Below are 18090 nucleotides of genomic sequence, written 5' to 3'. Positions count from 1 at the left end.
TTAGCTGTTGCCTTGGATTTAGAGTAGTGCAGCCTTTTAGAGACAGCACAAGAGGCAGTCGTCCTCCACCTTGCCATGTCATGGATATGGGCAGGTATATTTTCCAGGAGTACAGCTCACAACGTGATTACACCACCATTTGTACAGCAGTTAGAGCACAACCTAATTTCCCTTCAAACATGAACTGCCAGGGTCTGAGGTATGGGCATATCTGGTGATCTTCCAAGCCACCTGTGCTGTCATAAAATTCTTGTGAGGAGTCTATGACAGAGCTACAGATCAAATTAGGTTTCCCTGTCTGTATACCCAAAGCACAATGGGACCATTGGCACCTCCAGCCTGCTCAGATCTGCTCTCTGGTCTCACGTTTGACTCTGGCAATGGCCAGCTTCTTCTTCACAGTGGCAGATGGATGATAATCTGCCCTCTTAGGAAGTTCATCCCCCTGTCCCATAGTTAAAGTTTACAAAAAACAAGTTCTTCTATACTTTTAAAATCTTTGGTTAGCATCTTATATTATCAGGATACTCTGGGACCCCAAGGGCAGTTTTCCTTAGCATTTTAGGCTTGTTGCACTCTCCAAATCCCAGCTGTGGAGCACTGTGACATGTCTATGCTGGCTCCTGCCCTTAGGGTTGGACCAGAAGATGACAATCTCTCTAAGAATAGCAGACAGTTTTGTTATATTTCTCAATGTGTATTCTTTCTTGAGTTTCTTTTTCAACACACTGATGCATTTAACGTTTACTTTCTCCAAATGAAAAACACAAGGTTTCCCATTCAAAACAAGTTGTGACTTCAACAAACTCTCACCTGAAACCAGTATAAAAGTAATAGAAGTCCAGAGTGAAGTGTTTGGCCTGATAGATTTTCTTATTGTCTTTCTAATGATCAGGCAATTAATTTTTGTGCAATTTCAACCCCAGTTTCCAGCCAGCTTTGCCTGAGATCTCCAAAACTAGAAGCCTGTGCTGAATTAAAGAGCTAGGTCTTCTTGATGTCTTCTGGTTCCTTTTTCCTAGTGGGTCAGGCACAGCAGCTGAATGTCACTTAAACCCAAAATAGATGCAGAAACATTAGTCTCCAAATACCTTGTGTTTTATTTTGCTCACACTGACAGTTCTCTGAACATAGAGGGCACGTCGATCTGCGATGAAACAGTCTGGGTGTGGTTGCACAGTACCCTGCACTTGGATTTATCTTTGTCCCTAGTCCTGTTTATGGAGGAAGGCTGCCATACAGGGCTGTGGTATTATCGAAACAGGCTGCCTGGCTGCATACCACTTCTCTCCTGCTTTGGGAGTCCAAGTTCCAGCTGCAGACAGCTATAAAATGGGAGGAATTGCATTTGGTGTGTGGGCTGAAGGAGCACAGGACAGCCACAGTACTGCACTGGGTAGAAAAAAAAGCCATGAGGATTAGCATCAGGACACAAATTACCATAAGCCACCTGAGAAATCTTTTTTTTCCTCCTAAAACATGCCATAACACTAAAGAAAAAATTTCCCAAACCAAACTGGAGTCTAAATTGCTTTCCCAAATCTTGTTCCTCTGTTTCACTGTATACTCACTATCACTCACCTTTTTAAAAGATACTCAGCAAAACAGGCCAGGCACAAGCATGCTGGTGGACTGCTTAATCACAAGAGATCATTGTTGGTCATTATCGTGATGATAATGACCACTGTCAGAGTTGTGTCAGAATTGCCATGTTCCTGAGGCCAACAGCCATAAAACTGTAAAACCAGCAAAACAAACAAACAAAAAACTGGGAAGCAGCAAAACAAATTTATAGCTCAGACTAGACAGTTTAATGTACCATTAGCAATCATTACCAAATCTAGCTTTTTTAATTAGTCCATGATCTCTTTCTTTTTTTAATCCACTCAGTGTTTTTTCTTCTCAGGCTTCCCAGTTTGCCACATTCTCCCAACTTCACACCTCCCTGGCTGGATAGCAAGTTCATTACATTAACATCTTGTGCGCACATCTAAACCCCTTTCAAATACTGGAAAAGGCCAAACTGGTATATGCTGCGGGATAAAATCAGAGACCATCTCCATACCAAGGAAAAGCCAATGAACTAGGCTTTGACTACAGAGTGAAAAACAGTATAGGATGCATTTTGCTAGCAGGAAATTAGTGCCCAATATTGTCATTCTGAGACTGAGACCCAGCTGTGTCAAAAGACTTTACAAAGTTGTGTCTTACTTTATGTCTGGTTTCTCATCGTCATATTCACATGAGACCAAGCCCTTAGAGAGCATCTCATTTTGCTTTTGAGCTCAGGAAGGACTCACTCATGCCATCCTCCAAGCTGGCAGAAACAGGCTGTGCAGCAGCCAAACCTCCCAGTCCAAAGTGCTCAGTGCCTCTGAGCAGATCCAGCAGCTTGGTGCATCAGGAGGCAGGATAATCCCTGCCACCTGCACAGACTGTCTGGGAGCCACCAGCTGGCTGCAAACAGAGATAGTGGGTGAGGTGTGAAGCACCTCATATTCATGGCTGTTTTCATAGCAGCTTCTAATCCTCTCTCATACAAATCTGGGAGCAGTTATGCAGGCTCTCCTGGACCATGTGGCTGTGCTTAAATAGCTCAGCGGGTGGGGTGGTTTTGGCTTCTCTGTTGACTAAGAGATGCCTAGCCATACAGACCTGGCTATGCCTGGGCTTGTCTACTTTTCAACTCAGAAGTAGGATGGCAGGCCCTCTCACTGTGTCCAGCTGCTGGGGATAAGAACAGCGGTATTGCTGCAGCAGCATAAAGCTCCTGAAGGCTTGTGGGAGTTGAGAGAGATAGTTTATTGATAAATCAATCGTGGTTTTGGGAGACAGGCCTCCATTTTGCAGTAGGATGGACTCTGAGTGACCCCCATCAGCTCCTCAATCAGAAAAACGTTATCACTGACAGTCAGACACAATCTGATAGGATTGATATTTCTGAGACAAATTACTCAGGCAGGAACGTGTTTGCTGCACACCACAGAAGTGCTGATGTTGTGCTCAGGGATCCTCATGCAGAAGGGAAGTCCTTTTTCTCTGCCGCTGCCCCGAGGTGCTTGTTAACACAGGGACTCTTCTCAACCAGCTACTGCTAATGATCATTAAAAGGACAGGGACAGGATGCTCCACCATGGCAGATGTGGTCTCAAAGTGTTAAGCGTAATCTCATATGAGCTTCCTTGTCACTGTCCCTGGAGCTGGTGTCTCCTGTGGCACCAGAGGAAGAGCTGGGAACAAAGCCAGCTTCTGCACTGCTTCCCCTGACCCCTTGCTGCTGAATTCCCAAGTGAGGCTGCATTAAATGTTTCCTAAGTAGAACAAGGCTTGTGTATTGGGTCTAAAAAGATCTTTCCTAGCATGTGGCAGGCTGCTAAGTACCCGTGCTTTAACCAGCTTGTTTAAGGTAAAATACTTTGACACATTTTCTTCCATTTCCAGTTATTTTAGGACTTACCTGGATGGTGACATTAGGGTAAGAATGTACAGCCCGGAAAATCCCCTCCAGGAGATCCCTGTACATGCACCCCTTCCTGCATCCCTAATGTGCTTTCACAAGAGGATCCTACCAGTCTAGGAGCAAAGGCACATTCTCTGTCACCTTCCTGCCCACTGACTTTCCTTTTAAGTCACTCACTTAGCTTGTCCCTGGATCAGTGCAGTGCCCCAGGAGGCTGCAGCACCCTTGCCCCAGGAAACTGTCCGCTGCTGATAGGGGTTATTACTTTGGGTGCCTCTGGCTTTCTGGACACCTTGGATCCCAGACCACCTCTCTCCCCACTGTTTCAGAACCCAGCTCCATATAGGACGTGTTGACACATAATGCCTGAACATCAATGTTATTCAAGTACCTCAAAATGCAGGATGTGCCTGGAAAGGTCTGCACTTTGTGCTTTTTACAGCCTTGTCGTTACTCATATTATCATTGAATACCTTCAGTTGTGTGACTCTAAGCAGTTTCCAGGAGTCTAACTGAATGGTTTCTTGTGATCAGGCATTCCTATTTGCCCCAGTTCTTCCTCTCCCCTCTCTTCTTCACATTGCTATTTCCTTCCTTTTATGCAATTCCACTACTGTTCTCTGAATAAGAGTTATTCCTATGCCATGGAGCAGAGATGGGTATGGCTGTGCTGACCAGACACTGGTGGAATTGTGCAATTTTGCAGAATTTCTGTTGAAGTTTGTCCTAAGAGCCCTCACTCCTGAATCCCCTTCATATTTAGCATCTTGGGTAACTCAGTTCTCCCACTGAGAACTGGGATATGTGGTCTAGAGCCTCCCAGACTCCGGGTCAAGCTAGCACTTGCAGAGATCAAGAGCAAACGCCTTTGTGTTCAGCTCCTTGGCAGATCCTTCTCTTACAGCCTGTTCTCCCCGTTATGAAAGCACACAGCTCCCAAGGGGATTAAAGAGCATCAGAATCGAGATCTGCTGCACAAGGCCAAGGGTGATGTGCAGACCTAATTTCACTGGAATGGTATCTGAGACAGATCTGAACAGCTCTAGTAATACACATCTGACCCTTGCAAAGGCATTCAGATATCAAAGAATGTTTATCTCTAACCTTAACATTCCTACTGGAGACAATCACTCCTTAGTATTCTCCCTCCAGCTGAGAAAAAGCAGCCTCTACCTTCCCTTCTGCTAATACCCTTGAAGCATGTGTGCGGTGTGATCAGCCCTCCCTTTGCCCTTAATCACTTTCTCCCAGCCTATATAATTAAATTCCATCAGGTATTGCATCTAATTTTTGAGGAGCTCCCAAAGAACAAAAGCTAGTTCAGTTGCAGGCGAACAGAACAAATTAATTAGAAGGGGAATATAAGGCCCTCTCTAAATTAGATCAGCAAATCTCCAGCAGAAGCAGCATAGCTTGACTGGCTATGATGCTGTTCACTTCCTGAGCAGCTGCTCAGTTCCAGAGATTACATAGAGCGTTCAGAGACACAGCGTTGCTAGAAAGTGGAGTAGGCTTAGAGTAACCCATGCTAAAAGGCACTCCAGGGCACAATTTCAAAGCACAACACAGGGAATTGGTGGCCTTGTGACTCTCATTAACGACGGTACAAGTTGTGCCATTAGATTGCTTCACTGTACTTTGGGAATGTCTCCCTGTCATATTCCTGCCTATCTAACTCCAATAAAAGTGGATGTTACTTGAGTGTAGAGCTCTGCATAGTGCTATTTACCAACATTCCTCCTAGCTATGGAGATCTTTATGAGTAAGCACTGGAATTATCAAATAAAACCAGATCAAATACCCAGAAGCCACTCTTTATAAGCATTTAAACAAGTAAACAGACGGCACCAGCGCAACTTACAGCTACCTCTAGGAATCTGCAATCTTGGGGAATTGTCAGCACAGCCTCCTTTACGCGATGAAATGAGCATGCAGATTTTGCTAGGAGCTGTGGAAAGGCACTCCACGCAGATAGCTGTGCATGTCCCAGGCTCCTGATCCAGCGTAGAGAGCACCAGCACAAGCAGAGCCTCCATTCTTGAGTAACGCACTGTTTTCACCATGTCGTGCAGGACCAAGCAGAGGAAACAAAAACCCAAGAGAGATAAGGAGGAGCTTGGGGGGTGGAGGGATACAAACTGCTGAAACAATTCTTGTTAATTCAGTACAAAGAAGAGGCTTTAAAAACAAAAACTGTCTCCTGTATCCTGCCCTCACTCATGGCAGAAATGTCTGGTTGTTAATGCACCTGCAACTCTACCAAACATTCAATTCTGCCCATTTTCTCTGCTGGAAAGCACCTGCTGAGCTTATGAGCTTTCTACATGTGTCTGCAGTGGGAAACCCTGGATGCACTGCTGAATGCTTGAGACGTGTCCAAGTGGCCCCCTCCTGTGCAGCTGGACGTAGCTGTGGTCCTGTGATTTCAGTGCAACATTGCTGATGACAGGAGCACAGCAGGAGGGGTGAGAGCCAGCAGTGGAGAGACTAATAAACAGGCAACTACTAATGATTCCCATATTGAATCCTCTGGCTCGCTTGCCTTCTGTTATAAAGAAAAGAAAGCAGCAACAGAAGAGTTTCCTGACAGAACCATATTAGACCAGGAGTCTATAGGAACTTGCTGCCCTCCTTACGTGTAATGTACCATATCATCTGCAACTCTATTTTTACACAGGCTGCTTTTCTCTATAGCTTTAGAAGTGTGATTGAATTTAGAAAAGATCCAGGACAAACAAAGAGTTGATCTGTTTATAGCCACACCCTGAATGGACAGGAGCAGATTAAGGGTAATTCTGACATTTGTGAGGATTAATACCAGTGAGAAAATCAGCTCTGGGGCTCCATGTGAGATGACAGGACGGGGCTTAGAGAGCAGAGCATCTTTGAGGGGTAGCCTACATGCATGTTTACACTCTGGGCAGACTTATCGCCTAGCACTTGAGAGCGGGAACGTTCACAGCCTGCTGTGAATTCACGGGCTCAGCACATGAGCAGAGAGTGCCTGAAGCCATTTTCATTTCTCATATACCTGGGAAAGGTGGAGTGCTTCATCACTCATGCCACTTGGTCAACCACTTTGTCTGCTCTCATAAATTCTCTTCATTTCCATTTCCAATAAGGTTCCTTAGTAAGTTGTATGCTATTGCATCTTTCAAATGAAGGTTTTCCCCCATCTTAACCAGAAAAAAACCCAAACTTTTCTTTAATAACAAATCCTCATTCTTCAATGACAAACCTGTGTTTTTACATCCTCTGCCCTTTCTGTTCTTAATGATAGGACAAGGCCCTTCAGAAGGTGACTAAGGCTAAGACATACCTGCAGTTATTTCCTCTGCTTTTATGCCCTGTCTCCCAGAGATTTCCTGAGATCATGTGCTTTAGGGGTGCAGCTCTTCAGAGTTAACCGAGACAGCAGCAGGTACAATCCCTTTTATTGCCTTACCCAGAAGGAAAAATTAGTCGTCACCATCCTTTTCTCCTGAAAGTCATTGGATGAGTGTGCAGGCTGCAGTGTTAATGTACATGTGGACAATGTATTTCTAAAAATTCTGTTTGTTGAGAAGTAACTTCATAAGCCAAATGCATTTGGGGACTGTATCTGAATCTTTTTTATTCAAGAAGATTATTGTAAATGCATTTCTGAAATTAATATCTTCATATCAAATTAAAACTGCTGTTTGAAAGTCAGTTAAGCATGCAAGCATAAACCAGCTTCACTTAGTTATCTCAAGAGATGCTGTTACTTGGAAATTAAGGGCTGAAGTTGCAGAAGTCCATGCAACACAAAATCCCAGCACAAGATTAAAAAGTGTTACAGTGTGAGTCAAAGATCATGCCATCTCTCTTATCCTCTGGAGACTTTCCATTTTCAGTGTAATTTTGTAACAACACATTAATCTCCTTTGCAGAAGTGGGTTTCTCTAGTGTAGAGGTTCTTGACATAATTTTCTGAGCACCTGTTGTAACAGAGCAGTAACACTTCCCTGCTGCTTCCACTTGCTAAATCAGATTACAGAGAATTGGAAAAGCACTCGACACTTCCCTCAGGTTACTTTTCCATGTAGGTAATTGCTGCTGTTCCCATAGGAAGATTGTGAAAGTATGGTTCAAGAAAGAGGGGCTGTAAGAAATACAGCAAACAGAAGAGGTGTTGACTGTGTATCTGTGACTGGAAGCAGAGTTGCCCACTGTAATCTCCAAGCTAAAAACATCCATGTTGTTGAGTAAATGTCCAACTCTGTCTTCTTCGTACCCTGGCCACTGAAAGCAAACCAAAACCCTCTAGAGAAGGAATGTGAAAAGCAAATTATATAAATACTTATATAAATTATATAATAATAATGCAGGAGCAGTGGCCCCAGGTCAGAACAGAACCCTGAATCAGGAGGACACCTATGCACAAGCTTCTCTTTGAGCCTTTGCTTATTCACCATTGCAGGTGTTGCCATCAGTTCTCCATTACTTCTAATTTCTACATGAATCACCAGTGCATGTGAGTTGTCCTCAGGAAGCAGAGATTCATCCCTTTCTCTTAACAAAAAATATCTGAGTCATGAGTACCTCCAGCATCCAGGTCACTTGAGGAACCCAGGGTTACCTGAAGTTACCTAAGATCACTTGGGGCTAACTGTAGCAGCTCTGCCACCTCTGTTGGTCACCTCAATTAAAAGCAGAGCACAAGATGCATTCTGTGAAGCTATGACTTCTTAATAACACCAATTTTTTGTGAGAAGCTTAAAGGGATAACAACTTCAGTGCTTAGTGCTGCACCGACGCAGCCTAAAATCCAACATAGCTTTAATGAGGAATAGGGCAAGAGACACCCAGGCTCCTGTGGAGAGGAGGAGGAGTACTAAACTGGTCACAGCAAGTGAAGCTTTTAGCTTTGACAGCAAGTAAGAAATCCAGATTGTGCATAAGAAAGTGAGCACGCTTTGCCCCTGTGCTGCATTGCCTACGATGCTTCAGCAACGAGGGGTAGTGCGAGCAAACAGTAAAGTATGAGCAAGCGGTGAAGCATGGTGGTGTGCTACCAGCAGGACATTCTGTGGGGCTGAGGTTTACAGAGCCAGCCTTTACCTGCTCCACACTGCTGGAGAGAACTCATGTGCCATGAAATTTAACACTCTTACAGGGAAAGCAACCAAGATATTTATGAGTTAATTAATTAAAATGGTTTCTCTAAATGTGTCAACCAAAAGACTTTATGTGCATCTAAGCTGGCATTTTCTCCGGCTGGAAACTTTTGAGTTTCTTCCATACTGATCTGGGAATTAGTGCTGGGAGAATGGAAACAGATTTATGACCACACTTCATAGATAAAGTGTTACACTCAAAATCTTACATAGCCAAAGGGAGCTCACCTCTTATGTGGAGCTGAAAGTGTATTGTTATTTATCATTTTAACTCTAATCAAAACACAAGAAATAACAGTACTAGTGTTTAAATTAATACAGAAAGACTTATTTATTCTGCCCTTAAAATGGATATATAAAACTTACTAATACTCGCCTTGGGTCTCTAGTGGTGTGCTCACTCTTCCCATGTCTCTCTTTTTGGGTCATCAGTTTGTCACCAGGGACAACTTGGCTTTGTCAGGCTGTTGCCACATGTGGTCCCGGAGCAAAGCCAGCCAGGGGTAGGTGACAGACACTGTGTTGCTATCACAGCTCAAACAAGCCAAAAGCAGCTTGGGTCCAGGCAAGCCCAGACCGGCCTCAAGACCCCACACTGTTGGGTCAGTACAAACCCTGGGGATTTTCACTGGTAATAGCAAAAGTCATATTTATTGGGCTGCAACAGCAACATCACTTAGTCACTGAAGGGCAAACGCCTGGCAGTCAACAGAGCCACAGCATTTACACCAGCCACCACTGGGTCCATGATGCTAAAGAAACACTGTGGAGACAGCGGCTGGTTTGATGATGCATGTCGGTTCTGTCACACCCCTGCAACTGCTCCCTGGAGATTTCTGCCAGGAAAGGGCTGGGTTTTTTCCTCTTTTTTTTTTCTTTTCTTTTTTTCTTTTTCTTTTTTACTGCTGTTAAGAAAGTGGAAACAGGGAGGATTGCCAAAGACTAGCCATCTCCCAACAGAGCAGCAAAGATTCATGCACTGAAGCCTGAGAGATATGCAGTCCTTCCTCAGGCAGGACAGGGTTCAAGTACAAATTAATACTTCTGGATATCACCAAATTCCCCTGGTTCACAGACCTGCCAGCATGAAGGGATCTGGGGACAAGTATACTCACTGTATAACGTCATCACTCACTTATTGGTGCAACGTGGATAAAGGATGGACTGTAAGTCCCACCTGGCAGGAATCAGAAAAGCCATAGCCTGGTGTTTAGGTGCTTGCCAGGAAGGAAGAGGCATGGCCTTGAGTTCTTGTTGGCAGGGAGAGAAATTAAAGCTGCTTCTTCTGAGAGCTGGGTGAGCAGGCTGACCACTAAACTAGACAAAGCCGTATACACATTACTGTGAAAATCTACAGCATTTAATCGTGACTGATATTCTCTGTATAGAACAGTTGAAATCAACCTGCAGTAATTGTTTCCTTGCTACAGAATTCGGCAGGATGATAAAACAGTCCTCAGACTCTATTATGTTTCCCTGAGAGGGTGTTATGTAGTAAGCATGAATGTGTGAGTACTGGGGATAAGTGAACTGATTCATGGCCTGAAACAGAAGGAAACTTTTTCACCTTCTCCTGAATCATACAAAAACTTGAGCTCCTTCTGTATCACTAGCTGTACAATTATAGGATATGTTTAAGGATGCAGAAGAAAGATTAAGGGCTGATTTGTCATTAATTTTTGACAGCCTGAGCTGCAAGGATCCCCTTGATACATGGCTGCCCTAGAGCACCTCTTTGGAAGCTGGTCATGCCTCCTGCTCTGCTCAGGTCTGATCTAATATTAGCCCTGTGCGGTGTTGGAGCTGTAACGTCACTGCTGCAAGTGTAGAGGTGCAACAGCACAGCTCTCCCTAATACCAATAGGAACAACTGTTTTTCAGTCACACTGGACTTTTAAGTATCTGAGGCTCCTCTGAAAAGGAGCCCCAAGCCTGTTTGGTTTCTTATAGGTTTGGTAGTGGCTTTCTTGTACTTACTGGGCAAGGATTGCAACCAAGTGAGTTTTCTATAGAGATATTAGCCAGTCTTGATTTGCTTGTGCTTCCACTGCCTTTTATGTGATGGTATTGCTGTAAATTGCACACATGATGAAAAGGGGTTCTTATGTCCTCAAGGGAAAAGAATCAAAGTCTCTTTTCCTTCCTTCCTTCCATGCAAAGGGGAACAGCTTCAGCACAGGGAATGGGGAGTACGGTAATCCTGGAAGCCTGTTGTTTGTGTGAGTCCCTCGTCCCTGATTGTATAAAGGGGAACATCCATGGGGTCTCTCCCCTCTGCTATACTGTCCTTTACACCGTAAAGGAGTGTCTTTTCTTGGCTTTTGGGGGCTTAAATATTTGCTCTTTGTGGAACTTCAGAGCATGCTTCAAGACATGTGCGTGTAACTTGGTACCGCTGTGTGTTGATGAGAAGCAGACCACGGGAGCAGAGCTGTTTCCTGCACAAACCAGATACTTCAGTAGTTTTTTCTGCTAACCAGCACGTGCATTTGGAGCTTTGGAGAGGTGCTGTATTTTATTTTCCTATCAATTAATTTAATCCTCTCTCTTTGAAAGTGTTTTTATTTAGACATCTCAGTAGAATATGAACTCATCACTGTATTTCTGTCATCCCTGCATGGGATGCATGTTGCCAGTGAGACCCTCTTATACTACAGTCCTGTATTTTACTTTCACATAGTCATTTTTTCAAGTTAACAGAACCTAAAAATGATGTTTCCTGAAGCCTCTAACAGCTTGTTACAGCTTGCAGGGGGGTTGCAAAATCAAAGACAACTGCTGTAGTTAACGGAGTAAAAAATTAATGAAAGGAGATGTTCCCTTTGTCCGTTATGAGGAAAGCCAGCACAGCTTTTAGCTTCACTTTCTACATCTTTTCCAATGCCAGGTGATACTCATGGCATTGGAATGAGTATGACCTGGACTTGTGCAGCTCACTGCACTGGATTTGGCTTGGTCTGCTGTGCAGTAAGTGGGCATATTTTTGGCAGGGTTGCTAGTTCGGACTGACACAAAGCCCATGCCAGGGAACTGTTCTCCATTCTTGCGATGTTGTGGGAAGTCTTCCAGTATGCGTCATTTTCCATAAAGCCCAGTTCCTGGCCAATAATTTTACTCGAGAGCTCCAGTACTCAGTTGTGAATAGTAAGCTTTTACCCGTGCGGGTGAAAAGGAGGCTGGAAGCTGTGATGCAAATGCACTCTGAAAGCTGACAACGCAGAAGTCACACTGAAATAAATCAAAAGGAAAAATAAGGATCTCCTAATTTTCAAGCTGGAACAATCCTCTTGTTCTGTTTTGAACCCAAAGAAGTTCCTCCTTGGCTTGGGAGTGACGCTGGCCTGAGTTTTTACCATATTTTCTGATACACTGGGCAGTCAGCTATGCAAGAGCCATGTGCTTGCTGTAGCACACGCCAGCTGGTCAAGGCAGCCCTGGTGACACAGGACTGCCTGGCTCACGGTGGGCAAGATTTGGCTCTGTCTGCTCAGGTGAGGCACCTCTTCTCTTTCAGAAACATCGCAAAGTCCCTGGGGACCTGTAGGGATCACAGAGACCCTGACCTAGAAGACCATTCCTACTGTGCCATGGACAGTGAGCCATGTGAGGAGATGGACAAGGCCATCCCCTGTAACCTGTTCAGCACAGTCTGTGGCCAGATAGCCCCATGGAGGCTGATTTAAGCAGGGTCTCTGTGGTCAGCAGTCACATGGGATGGAGAACAAGAAGGGATGAAACAGGGAAGGATATGACAAAGGCTTAGCATGAGGAAAAGGGAAATAAAGAAAGAAGAGGCAGTTATTTTGACAGAGGGTGAAATTATGGGTAGATTGTCACATTATTAGGACAAGACAAGTGGAACTCGGCTCTCCTTAGCCCACCAGTGTGATTTAAGCTAACGAATATCTGCAGGGCATAGAAAACTCTATTATTCCCTGCACTGATTTGGACTACATCTTATCCATGTTTGGCTGCGCAATGCTGACAGCTCAGCCTAAGTACCACTGAACTCTTTCCAGTTGCTTTTTTTTTGTACCTTTGCATGTTCAGGATAGACAGTGAGCCCAGAACTATCGTATTGAACGAGAAAAAACACACTGCGGTGGCCTTTACTGTGCCTTTATTCTGACAAGTGTGAGAGGTGCCAGCTGGCTTCTGTTTGTTTGGGGTTTTTTTAAGAAAGATAATGGTAATGTTTCAATGACATCCCTTGGGTGCCCCTTCTTATCATTGTAATCTCTGTTAATCTGCACCCCATGCTGTGGTAAGATACCAAGATACCCGACCTGCCTGCAAACATTTCCTTCAGTGGTGTAGCCCACAGCCATGTCTAATCCCCACCAATTTCTGCAATTAGACTTTCTTCAAATTGTTTGTGTGCTTGCTGGCTGCCCTGTGCAGCTCTGTGTCTGGAGCCGTGCCTCCCCTTGCATTCAAAGATGATAGTATTTGATTGACAGGATAGGCAGAGCGATGCAGAGCAGTCTGCCATGTGCTCAGCAAACACCTTACAGTCGTTTTGGCAGCTCACGCCCTTTGTCTTGGTCTGTTGATAGGTGTAAAATACCTTCAAAAGAATCACTCCAGCAGAAATGAGCAGCATCAGAGGCAAGTAGGCTGTGGGTTTTTTTTCCCCCTCCCTTAAAAAGGATTTTTTTTTTCCACAGAGGTCTGTCTGAGAATGATGTTTGTGCTGAGGAGTTTGGATATGGGGACTTCTCTTGGGGTGTAAGGTTTTTTTCCAGCGAAATTTGTGACAGGGATGAGGTCAGAATCCCAGAGTGTATCACGCAAAAGGCTGTCCATGACAGTCCCTGTCTGCCCTTTTCAGGGTGATGTAATCCGTACTCAGTAATAATGTTTCCAAGAGGTGGATAACAGCATTTTAGTTCAGCTCTAATAATTCTGTTAAATCAGAGCTGGGGTTGTAATTGCTGTTTGTGACTGAGTTTGTTCCATATGTGTGTTATGCAGGATGCGATTGTAATGAAATGTTCCCTCTTTCAGCTCTATGCCCTAAAGAATATGCCTTTATTGTGTGGCAGGCAAAACACTCATCTGCTCTCTGCCTCTGCCTTATAACCAAAGGAGAGGGAAAAAATAGTCATGTTTTGTCTTGTTTCAATTTCTTCTGGAAATTTTACGTTGTGTAAGTGTTAGTCTTCATTTGCTTTAGTAACACACAGCCTTGCTGGAGTCCTGTTCATTTCTCTTAATGAAAAAGCATGCGAGCCTGTGTGCGTCTGAGGGTTTACATGTATTACAGCACACGAATATGAGTGTAAGCAAGAATAGGGAGTGAGAGAGCAGGAAAAGCCTCTTCCAGGGAGTCAGACACGGTGCTCTGAAACAGCATTTTAAATTTTATGCTAACCGTGAGAAATAGACCTTAGAGATGCAAAATCTCTAGAGAAATACTGTATTAAAAGATAACATGTTCTGTGCCATGAGATCAGGTAGGTGGGTGGTTGCTTTGCTTTGGAAGTAGTGCATGCTGTGAGACTCCATCGTAATCAAATCTGGCTCCTGTACAGCGCTTTTCATTCACAGACCGCCCTGTGCTTTGCAGGCAGAGTAACTCCCTTTACAAACAGGGACGCAGAGGCACGTGGAGGGGGGACAGCCGCTCTGCTGGCCTGCTCAGTGGCTGGTTGAATGATGACACTGGTTGCGATCTTACACAGCTACCAGCAAGCCCCACAGAGAGTTAACGCGTGCTGGCTGGGTAGGACACCTGGATATGGAAAACTGGCAGACGGCAGCTAATTCCACCCAAAGCAGGAGATGTAAAAGAGGGAAAGTGTGTGCTGGGAGCCCGAGGACATGAGTATGCTGGGCTGTGCTGCCTTGCCTTCCTTGCGACACTGATCTGCTGCTCTTGCTCTAACTGATGTCTTTTAGGTCTCGGGTGCCGCCTCTGGGTCCTGGGTTTCAGTTCCCTGATGCCTGCAGCCTATGAAATGTCTTGTGTGTGGGAAATACAACACCAAAAGGCAGCTTTGCTCTGATGTGATCTCACATGGGGGAGGAGGGAGAGCAATGTGAATAATGCTCGTAGACAGCAGATACAAGATACCCATCAAACCGTCCCAACCTCATTTACACAGCAGATTCTAGCTCAGAGATCTCCATTTTATTGTGTGCTTGGGGTTCTGCAACAGCTCCGTGCCTCCACCCTGGCCCCGCAGGGCAACTCTGCGAGGGGGCATGCACCACGCCAGGGCTGGTGTAGCCTCCAGCACCAGGAAGGGCTCAGGAGAACCTTGCGGGGTTTGAAAGAGAGGTCCTTTCTGTCTGGAATGTCAGAGTTGGTTTGGTTGGGTGTTGATTGGCAGTAAAAACCCCAAAAGTCTGAATTGAAATGAAAACCAGTCCACTTACCCTTTTCAAGGAATTAGGCCATTTTTAGCTCTTTCACTGTAGGGCAGAGGGAAACACTCAACTTCAGACTACTAAAAGTGAATACCTTGGATAAGTTCCAGGGGCTCCTTCTTAGCCCATGGGACAGGCATCTCCAACAGCAGCTCAGCTCAGCTCAGATGGTGGCTGAACCCCCTTTCGGCAGGGCCAATCCCTCTCCACCAACTGTGGAAGGTCTCCAACAGCTAGGTGAGAGCACACATAGCTGAAGGTAGGAAGTAGGAAAACAGTCTCAACGGAGAATAAGACAGGGATGTTTTCTGGTCTGCCATAGCCCTGTCTGCACTTCACTGCTCTGCAGCCTTGTCTACTTACACTTGAGCTTCTTTAGCTCTGCTGTGGCTACTGGGCACATGCATTTTGGTAAGGTACAAGGGAGCATTGACTTCCAGTGTGAAAAACCTCAAGTCAAGAAGTGATTAAGAAAATGTCCATTTGAATAACAGCACTTGAGCTTGGCCCAGGTGCTTCTAAAAGTAAAAGCCACATACCATCATTTTTACACTGCGAAGCCAAGAGAAATGTTCACAAGTGAGCAGGAACAAAAAAACTTATAAAATGAAAGTAGCATCCTATAATGTGTCCGTAAAAAGGGAAAACTCATGCTACTTGAAGTCTACAAATTCAAGTTTCTCATGGGAACACATAACTCCTGTTCAAATGCTAATGGGTTGTTATCACAGGAATGTTTTAATTTAACTACTGTGTATTATAAGAAGGGGCAGAGTAAGGTTCAGAGAGCAAATGGCTGATGAACGATCTTCAATCTGCCAGTAAATGTTTGCTTTATTTTTTTATATACTTCCCCTTCTTGATCTCTGTCTTAAACAGATCCTCCAAAGGGACATATAAAAGACAGCTGATTTCAGCTAGAGGTAATAGCATATATTTATGTGTTTCTTTTATCCTTGTTTAAAATGGTAAATTTATGGCACCAGAGTAGCTGGCCCTGCGAGTGCAGAAATCAATGGTATATGAGCAAAAATGGGCTGACTAGAAAAAAAATGCAGCGCATTTTAGAAAAGTGATAGAGAAAAGGAAAGCTAATTGGGGATTGCAGCCACAAACCATCTCTGCAGGCTTCTCAGGACAAGAACAAACATCTCATGAAGCACGAATAACTTCCAGGGACTCGGAGGCAAAGGTCTGCCACCCTTTTCCAGGAACACAATAGCCAGAGCTTGAAAGATCTAGGTAGAAAGAAGAGAGAAAGAGCCCATGGTCTTTCCTGTGGAAGGAGAAAATCCTTCTTTCTTTTTTCTGGAAACCCTCTTCTCAGCCAATTTATGGGTGGATGCCTCCACATTTGAAGGTTTTTGCTTCCACCTTGCATTACTATAACTGTAAGAAGAAAACTGTCTTGCTGCTAACACTCCCAAACCTGTAGAAACACTTCATATGTGTTTTGAGAAGCTTACAGGGAGCACTTGACTGGCCTTGACCAGAAAAAATATGTGAGGGATTGGGATGCTTTTTCTATTAGATAGGAATAAACATCTGCCAGAAGTCTCAGCATTTTCTGCCTGCTGTAAGTGAGCCTCCTCTGAGGATCTTCAACATGCTCATGTGATGGCAAAGTCTGTGCTAGGCTGTCCTGGACAAACAATTGCTGGTGTCCTCCTCGAATGGGCAGTGGGGTTTGGAGCCTGCTCAGATGCATTGCAGGGCAGAAGAGTGGGACATTTTGCGACAATTTAGACCTTGGGAGCGTGGTTTCCCTCAGCCCACTTATATGCAAGGTGAACTCTGATGACAGGAGTAATGTCCTGCAAAATTAGTATTAGCTGTAGGGATACTGGGGTGAAAAAAACTGGCTAAAAAGGAAAGAGGAAAACTTTGCAGACTGATGAGATTTCAAAGTCTCTGCTCCTATTAGTTTTCACATTGTTGCCAGAGAGCCTGAAAGTGTATGAGAAAAAACGGCATTTGGTCTCAGTGTTTGAAAAATAGTAAAGGGCTGTAGCATTTGTCAGAGGCAATGTGAGCCAGCCAGAACATGACCCCAGGCTGCATTTCCACCTGGATCCCTGATGCCCATTTGGCCCTCCCCATAGCTTTCTGACTCAGCTCTCCTGCTCAAGTGCCGTGCGTTGGAACATCTGCCGTGCTGGACCATGCCACCATGGCTCAGAAGAACAGTGATGCATCACGGGCTTGTGCAGAAAGGCACGGAGAAGATGGAGACTTAACAGGGAGGGAGCTGCATTCCTGGCCCCTGAGGCTGCCTTACTTCCCTCCCCCTGCACCTATCTTATCTTTGCCTCTTTCTAAAATAAAAGGAATAGAAAAATTAACATGAAAAAGGGAGGAGATGATAAAGAGTATCTGAAAAATTATCTATGTCCTCATTTCAGAGCTTTGCATGGGAACAGGGAGGCAGAAGACCTTTTTCTTTATTAATATATTAAAATATTAAAAAGCTGGGTGTCTCCTGAACCTACTCTGTTGTCATGGACTGAGAAAGCTTCATGCAGAAAGAAGTGTTCTGCAGAAGGCTATTGCACTATTCAGGGATGCCATTCAAGGACCAGAGCAAATCAAAGCTGAAAGACAAAGTTTGCTATCACACTGTTAATGGGGAATTGGGTCCAGCCTGGACAAGAGTGATATTTGCACCTTTGCTTTTGTGCTGAGACAAAATCTCTACCAATGGGACATGAATGCTGTCAAGGGTCTGGCTGGAATCGGGAAGAATCAAAGCCACATCTCTTCTGATTTCCTTTAGCTCCTTAGTCTTGAAGGTTTGAGCGAGACCAGTTCCTTGGGAGTGCTGCTTCTAGCAAACCTGAATCTGAGCCAGTGATGATCAAATTTCCCAGAGATTGGGGTGTTTGGTTTGGCATGTTAGTGGTTCTCCTATCAGAATCTGTTCATTCCTTGGCAGTTATCAAAATATGCAATTGTTCTTCTTCATAAATCTTCGCCAATAAAGAAATACGATTTTGATGCTGCTATAGCTGTTATGTTCTGTTATACCCTCTGCTTGCCATTGATAATGTAAACATGTGGTGGGGCCTTGGTACTCATATATGAGGGTGACAGCCGGGCTGTATGGCATATATGTCTCTCTCT

The 18090-nt window shown here is 44.5% G+C and overlaps 1 protein-coding gene across 1 annotated transcript in view; it reads left to right on the top strand.

The window, feature by feature from the left end:
- Positions 1-18090, top strand: part of SHISA6 (shisa family member 6) — a 256743-nt gene that overhangs the window by 40542 nt on the left and 198111 nt on the right. The window lies entirely within an intron of this gene.

Source organism: Calonectris borealis, chromosome 20 (assembly GCF_964195595.1).
Source record: "Calonectris borealis chromosome 20, bCalBor7.hap1.2, whole genome shotgun sequence".
Taxonomy (NCBI): Eukaryota; Metazoa; Chordata; class Aves; order Procellariiformes; family Procellariidae; genus Calonectris; species Calonectris borealis.
The sequence above is the reverse complement of the archived record's forward strand: the minus strand, read 5'-3'. Positions and strand labels throughout refer to the sequence as shown.